This window comes from Tachypleus tridentatus, chromosome 13, assembly GCF_004210375.1.
Source record: "Tachypleus tridentatus isolate NWPU-2018 chromosome 13, ASM421037v1, whole genome shotgun sequence".
Taxonomy (NCBI): Eukaryota; Metazoa; Arthropoda; class Merostomata; order Xiphosura; family Limulidae; genus Tachypleus; species Tachypleus tridentatus.
This window is the reverse complement of record NC_134837.1, coordinates 190,945,735-190,958,084: the sequence shown is the minus strand read 5'-3', so window position 1 is coordinate 190,958,084 and position 12,350 is coordinate 190,945,735. Positions and strand designations below refer to the sequence as shown.

Genomic DNA, 12,350 nt, shown 5'->3' with positions numbered 1-12,350 from the left:
TGTAACGTGTTACATATCCTTGGTGAAGATATCTGATTTATATATATATATTTGTAAGTGCAATGCTTACGTGTTACATATCCTTGGTGAAGATATCTGATTTATATATATATATTTGTAAGTGCAATGCTTACGTGTTACATATCCTTGGTGAAGATATCTGATTTATATATATATATTTGTAAGTGCAATGCTTACGTGTTACATATCCTTGGTGAAGATATCTGATTTATATATATATATTTGTAAGTGCAATGCTTACGTGTTACATATCCTTGGTGAAGATATCTGATTTATATATATATATTTGTAAGTGCAATGCTTACGTGTTACATATCCTTGGTGAAGATATCTGATTTCGGTCATCATCTTTTTACGGGTATTATGAGGAAAAATTGCGAATAAATCTTCAGAAACGAATAGTTACGTACCTACATGTTTGTTTGTTTTTCTTTTTAAATTTCGCGCAAAGCTACTAGAGGGAAGGCACCTAGTCATCGCCACCCACCGCTAACTATTGGGCTACTCTTTTACCAACGAATAGTGGGATCCGTCACCTCATTTAAATTCTAGGTCTGTTTTCATTAAACTTTCATGAGTTTACGATAGACTCAGTTTTCCTTCCTCTGTTATCACATACAGAAGGAAGTGAAACCTTCGAACGTTTCGGTGACAATTGAATATGTTTAATTTTGTCTTCTAACGAAGTGCAACGCTTGGTTTTGTCAGAATTGACACTGCGCAACTACATAAAAAGCGATATCTTACTCATTTAGCAACGAATAGTGGGACTAATTAACCGTCACATTATAACGCTCCCTTGGCTGAGAGGGCGAGCATGTTGGTGTGACGGGGATTCGAACCCGCGACTCTAAGATTACGAGTCGAACGCTTTAACCTACCTGGCCATGCCGGGCCAGGTATTGGTAAAATACGGTTAAACAATGTCTGAAACATATGTATTGCAAAAAAAATACAGCAACCGAAACGATGACATAAAATAAACATTCGTATTTAGCAAAGACGTACCTTCGCACACCACCACTACACTAATAATTAAGTGTATTAACGATTTATAGCACCCCGGGGCAGTAGGTAAAACGCTGACAAGTTAAATTGACTGTATTGTTGTAATGGAAAAGGTTACACCTCTATATGGTTGTTCTATAGTCTAACTAGCAGGTGTCCTTATTGTTATTCGTTGAAGGCGTGGGGGAAAATGTTTTTGGTTGATTGAAGTGTTTACGTGACACATGAATTAATTACAAATAAGAAGGTTATATTAACTTCGGGAAAAAATAAGTTAAATACACTTTCACTAGCTGTTCTGTATAATAAATAATAAATAAATATACATATTAGGTTTTATTCGGAAACTGAGAGGGGTGTGTTTTTCTTATAGCAAAGCCACATCGGGCTATCTGCTGAGCCCACCGAGGGGAATCGAACCCCTGATTTTAGCGTTGTAAATCCGTAGACTTACCGTTGTACTAGCGGGGGTCAAACTGAAGACCTTAAAGCTCGACTCCAGCTATTCTCCACAGGTGGGTTAATAAGATATATAATCAAGTCAAAACAGCTCTACTAAATCTAAAACAAAGCTACGTGCATGCCAGAGAGTGATGACTTAGCAAATGACATTTCAGGGGACCAGGCCCCCTGACTAAGCAGGCGCCCAGAGGAATGTTTGGGATTCATTTGGTATAGTAAGTGAGGCTATTGAATATAAGCTTCGTATTTAGAAGATATCAAAAGACTTGACATGTCACAACTGATGAATCCTGATACCTCGAGTTACTGACTTTTTAACTACTATGGTATTTCACATCAATAAGTTAACTCATCTACTGACAATAATAAAAGAAAGTTTAGCCTGTTTTGTGTTTTCTGTTGATGTTTTTTAAATGTAACTGTTGTGAATAATTATATACGTGTTTGTGTGCAAAATAGTTTACTTCAGCAGAATAACTGAACATGCACGTGTATTGAGAAATGGGATATACATGTGTAAAGATAAGAAGGGGCAGCTAAGTCACTGCGAGAATGATACAGCTATATATCAATACAATAATTATATAGCTATGACCGTACAGCTGTGGTATAAAAAAGACAGAGTATTTAGCATATTAGCTCTCGAACGATATAATTGTTTACATGACAGTGTTATAGCTGCGTCAGCACAGGCATTATACAGTTATGACAATGTGCAAATATTATAGCCAAGTTACTAAAGGTATAACATAGCTATGTTAGCATGAGAAATATACAGGTGTGTCTAGGCCAACTGAGATAGAGGGGTAATCGAGACATTTTCATGGCGGCCTTCGCTATTTCATTACAAAAAAATGATAAAACTATGTCAGTACAAGAGGGATATTTGGATATTGCTTGTACGTCATAGCTCGGCATGGCCAAATGGTCAAGGCGCTCGACTCGCAATCTCAGAGTCGCGGGTTCGAATCCCCGTCACAACCAATTATGGTCGCTTTTTCAGCCGTGAGGATGTTATAATGTTATAACGGTCAATCTCCCTATTCCTTTGTAAAAGAGTAGCTTAAGATTTGGCGGTGGGTGGCGATGACTAGCTGCTTTCCCTCTATTCTAACGCTACTAATTGGAACGGCTAGCGCAAATAGCCATCGTGTAGCTTTGCGCGAAATCCAAAACAAAGAAACATCGTACTTACTTTACATGGTTTCTTATATGCTTTAGTCAGGTGACCGATATAAATGGTCCACCACAAGTACAGCAGTAAATCTACGGTTTACAACGCTAAAATCAGGGGTTCGATTCCCCTCGGTGATGTGGCTTTTCTATAAGAAAACACAAATAAATTTTAAGTTCTTATTCTAATATATTCATTTTACATATAGTAGGAAATTATGCGTAGTGTTTATTAAAAGAGATAAAAGAAAAAAGTTGTGGGTCAAACAATATACATACTATTGTAGATACAATGTTTCAAACAATGCTTTCTATTTTAGAATGTATTCGTTTACGGATTTATTGTTCTATTAATATATTAAAATTTATCTCTCTCTCTAATTAACTACTTAGTGGTTTGACCTGCAACTATTTTTTTTACTACGATCAGTAGTATGCAGCTATGATCAGTGGTTTACAGTCTGATGTCGTCATATGGTAGATACAATTATATGTAAAATCATCAGTTCTTAAACTGTTGCCTACTTTTGTAAATGCAGATACGAATAATTTCTTCAGTTCTCAGTCTCGAATGTTCGCCTGGTTTCTAACCAGTTAGCTAGTTATAAATTTGACCAACTTAGGTTCGATTCCTACTATATTTAGTGTCAAATTTTGAGATAAGCCCATTTTATCAAAGTTATTATGTGCGTGTTAAATATTATCGAAGGTGCAGATACACCTGTTTGAGAGCCGAGAGCATTCTCTACAAGTGGGATAATAAAATAATTTATTCATCATATTAACGATGGATTATCGGGCTCCCGTCTGTCTCGGTCGCACCTGCAACGCACCAGGTCATAACACCGAGCAGGGACAGCGTATCGGAATGATCCGGCTCTGTTTACATATATGTATCGGTACGAAAACTGACGACGCCACGATGTCTGTCACGCACCTGGATGGTCGCGTTCGTGCATGTGTGAGTGAGTTTGTACAGAAAGAGGCGTGGCATAACCGTCTTGAGAAAGAGAAGCCGCGGGTTGCCTTGGTAACGAGTGGGAAATATTCTTGCCCCGATATATAATAATATATATAGTGCAAGGGAATACGAAAATAAGAAGTTAATATTTACAGTTGTAGGCCACGTGCAGACCATGTTGTCGCCCGACTGTCTGTGTTGCACCTGCAAGGCGCTGTTGGGGTGGAGGGGGCTTAGTTTCTCACAATATCTTGTCTCTCGCTTAGAGAAAATTAGAGCTCACTCTGGTGTGCACCTAGCCTTGTTTCCATTACAAAATCAAAGCTAGTCAAACGTTCAACTGGTCTTTGGGGTAGAGACGTAAACAAGGTTATCTGTTACCGAACCGATTATGGTACTTGTAGCACAGTTAGTTTCTTGTATCAACCTAACCTTGCTACCCTTTATCTACAACCTTTTATCCCCTTCCACTCGTATGTTGGTTCCATAAACTGATTTGCCTTGTAAGGCTATCGTTTTCTGGTTAATGTAACGGGTTATTTGTGCTCTCTTCGTGTCGCGTCGGCGATTGTACGATGGCCATATTAGTAGTCGCGCGTCAGACGATAAGTAATAATAAAAACTCTGTATTAAAAAAAAAAAAGACTGGAAAATAATGGTTCTATTCACTTGTACGGCACAACTGTCTTTACACCGAACAAAAAGTGCTTTATTTTAGCCTAGATAAGATACTGTGAAATGTAAGTACCCAAATCTCACTTTCAACAATATCTTTAAACACTTTGATAATTGTTTGAAAATACAAACTGTATCTAACATGACATATAATCCGGTTTTTATAAACTCAGTTATTATTAGGAAATTATGATGCTAAGAAAACTGTATATGTATCCTATTTCTGTATTAGAAGGTGGCATACCTAAAATGGACACATTGAAGTAGGCAAGATTAATTTTGGTTACTTGTTTGTTTGTTTTGAATTTCGCACAAAGCTACTCAAGGGCTATCTGCACTAGCCGTCCCTAATTTAGCAGTGTAAGACTAGAGGGAAGGCAGCTAGTTTTCACCACCCATCGCTAACCTTTGGGCTACTCTTTTACCAACGAATAGTGGGATTGACCGTCACATTATAACGCCCCAACGGCTGAAAGGGCGAGTATGTTTGGTGCGAGCGGGATTCGAACCCCCGACCCTCAGATTACAAGTCGAACGCCTTAACCCACCTGGCCATGCCGGGTCATATTTTGGTTACTATTGCAGGGGAGAATCTATTTCACCAGTCGTTAAAAGTGATAAACCCCGTTTTAAATAATGGAATTTCTATCTCAAATAAATAATAAAGTAAAAAATTATAACAATGAAATTATATTTCATTAAATTCGAATATACTATTATGTAAAACGTTATTATAGGTTTTGTACCCAGGTTAACCCTTTGAGTCAGACAACTCAATAATCAACATTCTTATAAAGACATTTAGGTTTAAACTTCTGTGTGGAAATAACAAGTCATCCAAACTGAGCACTTGGTTACTAACTCAGACAATAATTTGTAAATATTTTTTTATCCCAGTACTTATACATCTATAGTTAAATGATTTTGACACTGCTGAACTTAGCTACCGTATTAATTATACGTATCATTAATTTTCACCAGAGTACGTTAGCCCTAAGACTCCCGTAAATAAAAATAATTTCTATTACTATCCACCATTTTTTTTAATAAGCTAAAATATTCCAAAACAACGTGACCGTGCAAAAAACGCACCGAATACCAAAGAGTCCTTTCACCTACCACCAGGGGGGTATGTATTCGTACCAGTGTATCTTATTAAAATATGTAAATAAACGGTAAACCGCAACTTAATAAAGACAAATGTAACATCGTCAGTACGAGCTAGTTGTGTATTACAGAACATTTCTTTTTTCATAGCTTCAAGGAATAGATACACTAACTTTTATTTATAGACTAGTCATTCCTATTTACCTTTTTCGAATTTATTTTTAAAAGCACGCATCATTTTATCATACAAATTACCTAGAAATTACACATGTTTATCCTTTTCTTTAAATAAAGTTGTTTAAAAAATTAAATTTAAATATACAATGATTGGAATATATTTAGAGAAGGTTGATATAAATATACTCTTTATATATATATAAACAAACACTAATATGTATGTGAAAACATTCAGAGAACTAGATAATCCCCGGCTGGTACAACGATAAATCTAGGGATCTAAAATCAGGGGTTCGATTCCCTTCGGTGGACTCAGCAGATAGCCTGATGTGGCTTTGCTCCAAGAAAACACACACACTCTGAGAACTAGACAGCTGCTTAAAAAATTACGTATTTAAACCTCTATTAACGCTATATTAAATGGAACCTGAAGATAAAAACATGAGTGCTACTAATTCCGTTCAATGTGATATGACGTGAAAGGTAATACAGATATTCATGTTGTGAAGATGAAGATATGCAGGGTACACTACCATGCTAAACAACTTCTATAATGAGTGTAATATTTTATTTTTTTACTGTTAGAAGAAATACTTGTTTGTTGAATATCGTACAAAGCTCGCCGTTCCAAATCTATTAAAGGCAATTTGTCGATACCACCCGTCACCAACTCTTTTGTGTTTTCTATTGGAATGGTACAATTGCCCGTAAAATTATTGTCTCCACGGCTGGAAGGTGACATGTTCGGTGAGACCATTCGAACCCATGACCCCCAAATGTCAAAGCGAGGAACTGGTCACAAGGACATTTCAGTCAAAATTGCTAGCAATAAAAGAAGGGCACCTTGTAAGAGAAAGGACAGCAGACTCCCTAATTAAATCTATGCCCTCAATAAATATCCCGCGGATGAACATTAGCTTCTCGAATTGTGTTCGTAAACATTTGCTAACCGATAAAAATCAAATTGAAAGCAAGCCTGTCATCAGGTAGCTTTTTGTGGGTGTATTTGAGCATTAATGGCTAGCCAACTAGAAAAAAAAATATGGCCCGGGGGGGCTCTATTTATACCAATATTATCATTAAGCGAAAGCAAATAGGGATTCGACCTAAAGAGGGGCCCCGGTCAACTTCAGCTGACCGTTAAATCCGCTCCTGAAACTTTTACACATTTATGTCTCATAATTTATTTCTTAAAACATTTTACTTTGGAAAAAAATTATTGTTTCAGTTTCATCTCACGTGTCTGAAACTTTCTGAATACAGTTGTGAATAATAGCTTCACCCACATAAAGAACATTTATTTGTAAACGTTATGAATTATGCGAGCTAATTATTTTCATGTTATCTGAACATATTAACAGTTTACACATCCTAAAGAAAAAGAGTGAAAAAAGTGAAAAAGAGAACATTCGTACTAAATGTTTACTGAAACTTGAATCGGATGAAGGCAAGTGAACTAGATTACGAACTCACGTGGTGGCCGTGATGAAAACCACATACAAGTAGCGTAATCAAAAATGTACATACTGTAATCTACTAATGAACTGGGAATGTTAAGTTTCCTTAAAAGGACATGAATACTTATTGGCACGTTTATTTATATATTATAGTTGACAAAATGTGAGAACTAGTATCGAAATAATTAATATTGATTTATGTATATATATATACATATATATCGTATGGAAAGTTACGTTTTTGCTTGATTTAATAGTTAGGGTTAGTTAGTTATCACCATTAGATTCCATCAAGGAACATAGGGCCGCAATCCCTTGCGGATTCTTCAACAGGTATTTAAGTGAGTAGGTTGTTAGTCCACTGCACCGGGCCGTCCCTAATTTAGTAGTGTAAGACTAGAGGGAAGGCAGCTAGTCAACGCCACCCACCACCAGCTCTTGGGCTACTCTTTTACCAACGAATAGTGGGATTGATCGTACCATTATAACGCCCCCACAGCTGGGAGGGCGAGCATGTTTGGCGCGACGCGGGCGCAAACCCGCAACCCTCGGATTACGAGTCGCACGCCTTACGCGCTGGGCCATGCCAGGCCTAATAGTTAGGGTAGATTTAATTAATCAAAACAGCTTTTGTTATTTGATATTTTATCATCCCATTTCAGAGTGTTTGTTGTTTTTTGTGTATATAAATTATTAGAAACTTTAATGGTATAGTGTTTAGCGTGTCGGGCTGCGTATCGACAACTTCAAGTTTCAAGCCATGAAATGCTGTTGAGCATGCTCTGAAGTTTCAACTATGGACAAAGTGACAGTTAGTTCTGCTATTCGGTTAGTTAGAAGTTGTCTTATAGGTTGTAGCTGCTACTGACTGTCTACTCCCCTTCTGGTAAGCAGTTCTAAACTAGGGATTGCTACCCCTGAGTCTCAATGTCTTTGAGTTGTCCGTTTATTCTGTGTGTCGCTTAAGGTACTTTTGAGGTTAAAACTAATTCAAATACCTAGAAACTTTTGTCCTCTAATAATGATTCTCCATAAATTATCTGGAAACATTGATTCACATGTTGAATATTCGCTTCGAATACACAAAAACATGAGTGTGTGTTTTTCTTATAGCAAAGCCACATCGGGCTATCTGCTCAGCCCACCGAGGGGAATCGAACCCCTGATTGTAGCGTTGTAAATCCGGAGACATACCGCTGTACTAGCGGGGGGCCTATAAACATGAGCTTACTTATGTAGATATCAACAACTTATAATAATAATTGAGTACAATCAGTAATGAAACAACTCTAAAGCTTTTGCATTTATTCGTTGAAATGGAAATAAAGCATTATTTGTTTAGTTATGTAAATATAAATTGTTATTGTAACATTCTTGTTAACTCTAATTAACTTCAGTCTATTAACGTGAACTGGAATATCGAAATGCCACATAACTTGTAAGATTTGTAGACAGTATACATACTTAATGGTTAGAAAACGGTCAGATAATTTGGAAGCGGATTGTTTACGTCACTGGATATTGCACTAGGGTCTTATTACTTGATTTTAGAACTAGTTTAACCCATCAGCTAATGAAAATATCAGGTCATCCCACAAGTAATGCCCGAAAATTTAATACAGAAAGTGCATCATCATTTCTGACTTTGTAGAAGGCTTTAATGACTAAAATATGTAGTAGGACATGTATAAAAATGTTCAGATAAATAAAAGAAACTAACCCTACTCCATTTTTTCAGATTACCAATCAAATAAACCCTAATGAAGATGGATGTGTCTGAGGAGCACATTAGGTATATAATGCTTCATGAGTTTAAAAAAGGCAACAGTGCAGCAGAAACTACATGAAACATTCAAGATGTTTGTGGGCCGGAGTCTGCCAATGAAAGAAAATGTCAAATGTGATTTCAGAGGCTCAGATCAGGTGACTACAGCTTAAGTGATGCGTCACATTCAGGTCGTTCTGTTGAGTTTATTGGTGACTTACTGCTGGCTGCATTTGATGAAGATTGCGCTGTGACAGTTGAAGAATTAGCACAGAAGTTTAATTCAACCCATTCAACAGTTCACCGTCATGTGCAAAAACGTGGAAAATAGGTCCCCCACGATTTGACAGAATCCAACCTTGGAGCAAGAGTGGACATTTGCACTTCTCTGTACTCTCGTGAACGTAACTCATCTTTTTTGGACAAGTTAGTGACTGGAGAAGAAAAATGGATATTTTATAAAAATGTTAAGCGCGTAAACAATGGCTCAGTGCAAGCAAGTTGGCTAAAGCACAGCCCAAAATGGACTTCTACCCTAGGAAAGTCTTGTTAAGCGTTTGGTGGGATATTGTTGGTATGGTTCACTTTAAGTTGCTAACACTCAATCCAATGATTACATCAAACTTGTATTGTCAACAGTTAGCTTACATGTTGCACTGAAAGAAAAGGGGCCTGCTTTGATCAATTGTAAAGGTGTTGTGTTACACCAGGATAATGAACGGCCCCGTACAGCAAGGATCATGTCTGCAAAGATTGAAGAGTTAGACTGGGAAAAACTTCCCCATCCTCCTGATTCTCCAGACCTTGTACCATCTGATTATCATCTATTCCAAAGTTAGCAGAACTATCTTGATTGAAAAGAGCTTGGAACACATGAAGATGTCAAAACTACCCTCTCTACGTTCTTTTCCTCCAAACTCCAAGAATTTTATAGGAGTGACATTCAGAAGCTTGTGAATTGTTGGCAGGAAGTGACTGATAATAATGGAACTTACATTGTTGATTAAATAACATTAAAAGCGCTTGAAATCCTTTCTCTTTATCTGAACCTAAAATAGGACATTACTTAAGGGATAACCTGATATATTCAGTTTAAAATATATAACGTTAAAAACGAAAAAAAAAACGTATGTTGAATGAGGCGAGAACATTTAATATTGTGTCTCACCAAAAGGAAATGACGTTCGTAATAATGTTGACTTTGAACTGACCAGAATATATTAACTGTTATTTTAACTTATGCTACTTATATGAAAGAGTTCAATTCGTTATCTTGAATTATATGATCTTGAGAAAAAAAAACTTGCACAAGTCTCTCCATAAGTTTCGGACAAGCGACATGAGCTACGCCCAGGGATCTTCAGTTGTCAGAGCCTACAAATGGTTTTAAGTTTGGTTGTTATTCGTAATTTTTAAGAATTGTTATTTCATTTTATTTGATTTAACCCTTTCACCACCAGTGACATAGCGGTATGTCTGTGAACATATATTGCTAGAAACTGAGTTTCGACACCAAAGTTTCATATGGTGGGCAAAGCAGAGGTAGCCCTTCATGTAATTTTGTGTTTAATAAGAAACAACAACTTCATTTGACAACAAATAGTATTTTTGAGCTGAAACGTTTCCCGATGGGAAATAACTCTACGTACTTACTAAAACCCAGGGTTCGAGTCTCCGGGGGAGGGAAGACACAGAAGACAGATCAATATGGTTTAACTCTAGAACAAACAAACAGCAAAATTAATCATTAAAAGTAATAAATCTGTTAATATTGATTCCTCAGTATAAAGTCACACAATGGGTTATTTGCACTCTGCGAATTCCGTAGAATCGAACCCCGGATTTTATTATTGTAATATCGTAAGGTTGCCCTAAATTTACGTGGGGGAAATATAAATATATACGTATAATATTCACAAGTTGGAATTTTCTGTTTCTGGTCATTTCGCTTGACTATAGGTGTTGTTAAGCACAAAGATACACAAAGGGCGATATGTGCTCTGCCCACAAAGAGTTTCGAAACTCGATTTTTACCAGTATAAGTCCGCAGACCTACCGCTCTACCACTGGAGGGGGGCGCTTCAATATGAGAAACTGACAAAGTATACCCTGTGCTATAAAATTTTTTCTCTCTCTCTGTGTGTGTACGTAGAAAGAACAAAGACAGTTTCTGTGTTGTATTATGTAACTTTGTGATTATCAATAAAGAAACAAACAAAACGTATAATTACTGTTTACTAGAGTAACAATAAAAATAACATAATTTCTCATTCTTCCATTACCATTTCTATGAGCTAGATCGAATAATTAATACTTTTTGCTTTCCAAATTGCAGCTTCTATAGATAACAAAATAAAGAATAGAGTTTCAGTGGATAATTGTTCTCCTGTAACAAAATTACTCTTATTTTCATTTAAGTATATAAAAAAATGGTTGCAATTTTTTTAATTGCCAGAGAACTATAAGCTTATAGAAATTACCAAAAATTAATAAAGTTTGTCACAGACACATCAACAGAATTCGTATTAAAAGACTATGAAAATTAAAGAAGCACAGAAACATGGACCAGCTCATTTTAATGTTGAATAATCCGAACCAGTCTAGTTAAATAAAAAAGAAACAAAAACACTTAGCATAAAATACACGATATGGTGGAGAATTTTAGGAAAACGGATTCTGCCATAAGAGCACTTAGGAAAATAGGTGCTGTAACAGGTGAACTGTAGAACACAGGTCAGTGCTGTAACAGGTCACTTAGGAGAACGTGAACTGTTCCAGGTCACTTAGGGGAACGTGTTTTTATAGAGCACTTAGGAGAACAGATGCTCTTACAGAATACTTAGAAGAATAGGTACTGTGACAGGTCACTTACGAGAATATGTATTCATAGAGCACTTAGAAGAATGGATGCTGTAACAGGTCACTTTGGAGAACATGTCATAGAGCACTTAGGAAAATAGGTGTTGTAACAGGTCACTTAGGAGAACGTGTTTTCATAGAGCGCTTAGTAGAACAAGAGTTGTTGCAGAACACTTAGAAAGTGGTAAAGTTGGAGAATTAATTATATCGATTGACAAATATATTCTGTAGATTTATATTGTTTGGGCATAACAGGACGCATATCTGTGGAAACAGTAGAGAAAGATTTGGTTAAAATGTATGTTGAGAGGGAAGTGTTTGAAGGGCCTTTAAAATCACAGTGAGTTGAGTGTGGAAAAACTAGAGATAATAATGTTAAATAATTAATAAAACCTAGAACGGATATGACAAGAACTACAGATTATAATAATATTGTAGGTGTTTACTGTGATTGTAATAACATTGTAGGGGTTTAATGTGATTGTAATAATATCCTGTAGATTGTGATACTAAAGATGTAACAGAAACTAATGAATGTAACAGTAAGGACGTAACATCACCTGTAGATTGTGATACTAAAGATGTAACAGAAACTAATGAACGTAACAGTAAGGACGTAACATCATCTGTAGATTGATACTAAAGATGTAACAGAAACTAATGACGTAATAGCAAGGACGTAACA

The 12,350-nt window shown here is 36.4% G+C and overlaps 1 long non-coding RNA gene across 8 annotated transcripts in view; it reads left to right on the top strand.

The window, feature by feature from the left end:
- Nucleotides 1-11,026, top strand: part of LOC143237208 (uncharacterized) — a 116,845-nt gene extending 105,819 nt beyond the window's left edge. For all 8 annotated transcript variants that reach the window (XR_013019922.1, XR_013019920.1, XR_013019919.1 and 5 more), the window contains one exon: nt 8,780-11,026. This is a non-coding gene — a long non-coding RNA (uncharacterized LOC143237208). The remainder of the gene's footprint in view (nt 1-8,779) is intronic.
- The last annotated feature ends 1,324 nt before the right edge of the window (nt 11,027-12,350 follow it).